Source organism: Hippocampus comes, unplaced genomic scaffold (genome assembly GCF_001891065.2).
Source record: "Hippocampus comes isolate QL1 unplaced genomic scaffold, H_comes_QL1_v1.1 scaffold90, whole genome shotgun sequence".
Classification (NCBI taxonomy): domain Eukaryota; kingdom Metazoa; phylum Chordata; class Actinopteri; order Syngnathiformes; family Syngnathidae; genus Hippocampus; species Hippocampus comes.
Genome location: NW_017804912.1, coordinates 1,016,139 through 1,018,748, shown reverse-complemented (window position 1 = coordinate 1,018,748; position 2,610 = coordinate 1,016,139).

Here is a 2,610-nt window from a genome sequence, read left to right as displayed (position 1 = left end):
CATGTTCTCCCCGTGCCCGCGTGGGTTTTCTCCCACATTCCCGAAACAGGCGTGGCGGGTTAACGGAACACTCGAAATTGTCCCCAGGTGTGATTGTGAGCGCGAATGGTTGTTTGTCTCTGTGTGCCCTGCGATTGGCTGGCAAGCAGTTCAGGGTGTGCCCCGGCTGGGAGAGGCTCCGGCACACCCGCAACCCTCATGAGAAGAAGCGGATCTGAAAATGGATGAATGGATGGATGAATGGATGGAAAGAAGAAGTGACAACCCCCACCTTTGAACTCCTGCGCGATCTTTTTGGGGGGGGAGGAAGAAGTGCTCCATGCAGCTAAGTGAGGCTCACCAAAGTCACCTTGGACAGCGGGCCCAATGTTGGAACGTCAAGCCCAAACAAAGTGTCACTCCGGCAGCCTGCACCCCGTCTGACTTCCCACAAGCCCGCAGGGGAGGTTCCGAAGATCCCGCCAGCAGCAGACTGAGAGAGAGAGGGTGGGGTGGGGGGGGGCAGACAGAAAAGGCTCAGTCACAATTTCTTCATTTCAATTTCGGATTGAAAATGGAATTCAAGGTTCGAAAGTTTGAAACAGGTCACCTGAGGTCAAATGACTCTATAAATACACGCCCAAATCTTACATCAACATGTCAGCCCACAATGGCTAACGTGACAGCATTCTAAAGATAAACGGCAGGGGGAAAAAAAAAAATCCAATCTTCCACGCATGTGATATTTGCGGCTTATACGACAATCTCCTCCAGTGGGTATGTGAAAGCAGCAGGGGAGGGGGGGGGGGCGGCGGGAAAAAAAGCAGCTCCAACAACAAAGATTGTGCATCCTGATCACGACGGGGGTCGCCAGTTTTGATGTCGCAGGAAATTTGCGGGGCCACCAAGCCGCGCTTTGTGTGTCTTGCACGGAAAATCATTTGATCCGCACATCCTTTGTTTGTGCAAAGTGCAAAGGTTATTGTTTGGAAAGTTCGAGGGGTCTGGATGAATTTTTTTTTTCTTCGCCAGTTATCGAAGGCATCTGCAGAGCTTTAAAATAGGCCATGCAGTGTGCACTTTTTTGCGCCATGCTTGTTGATATAATTCCATGGGCCATACAACGGCCTGATGTCGATGTACAAGTGTGTGGGTGTGTGTGTGGGTGTGTGTGGGGGCGGGGGGCGGGGGGGGCGTTGAAGGCCCGCTCGGCTAATTTGGCTTTTCTCTGTGTAATGAACGCAAAGCCCCCCGGGACCGCCGCCGGCCGGGGGCGGTAAGCTGACACTGGCGCACTGTGTGTGGTATCCCGAGCAGCGCTTGATGGAAAAAGCCTGCTTCCACTCATGTCAAAGTCATTTATTGAGAGACACCGCCCCCCACCCCCCACTCCGCCTCCTCGCACCCCCGCCCTGAACCTCCTCTCCATTCGCAGAGCGAAGGCTCCCACCAGCGGCTCCCTCCCGGCCTGATCACAACCGACACCGCCGGCGTTTGTTTGGATTCTCCTGCGGACCATTTTAGGAGGAAATGGGGAGAAAAACGCCACGCTGATAAGATGGAGGCGCTCACAATTTGTCAGCGGTGCTTCCACGCACTCCCTAAGCACATGTATGACTATATGCCATCTGAAAGATGGACAAAATATACGTGCTCTTAATATAGTTTGTATTTTAAAACATTGTTCGAAAGCATGTGTGCGAAAAAAAAATTCACTCCAGAAAAAAGTTTTGAAACAAACTGCAAAATAACCACATAATAACTCTCTTGCATAAAAATGACCATTCAAGGACAGCACAAAACTGCTGAACAGCAAACCAACATACATTGGAAAAGAAATAATTTTGTTAAATTTTTCATACACACAAACACACACAGACACACACACACACACACACACACACAAATATCAGCTCACTCAAAATTGTAATATTATTCAGGTACTATTTTCTTTGTCCTGCATGTCCTTCCAAATCTACGCAAAATGCTACGCCCAGACTGCTCTATAATAAAATAAAACGAACGCAGCGTAACCGCATCAAAGACATTTCTGGGTACCATCGCAAATGTAGCGAGTTTCCCAAACGGCTGGTCAACTGTTGGCCGATAATTGGTCAAGCCCCTGATCCTACCCCCTTCCACGTGACAAATATTTCCGGGCCGTGTCTGCCATCTTGTGGCCATTGGTGATATTACAACTAAAACTGCAGTCAACTCCGATTTGCATATGAGCACACTTTTTTCCCCACCAATATTTTTTCATACTTGTGATTTTCCCAATTTCTCAAGAGATATATTTTGCCCTCCTTTCGCCTTATTATTCTCATTATTATTATTAATCAGTGAATGAATGGGCCACTCAGATTGCGGTCGCGGGCCACAGGTTGGCCATCCTGAGCTAGTTTTGTGATTTCTCGGGATCACTGAGAGATGCATGCCTGCATGCATGTGCGTTATTGGCCCAATGAAAATGCAGGCCCGGTGACTGCCGTTGGCTCGGATGCGAGGGCAAGTTTGATTCATTTCATTCATGTGGCAATTGCTCGATGGGCCGGAAATGGCCGAGGGTGGGGGCGGTTCTTTTCGGCTATGATTTCAGGGAGATTTGAATGATGACAAAGGGCGGGGGGG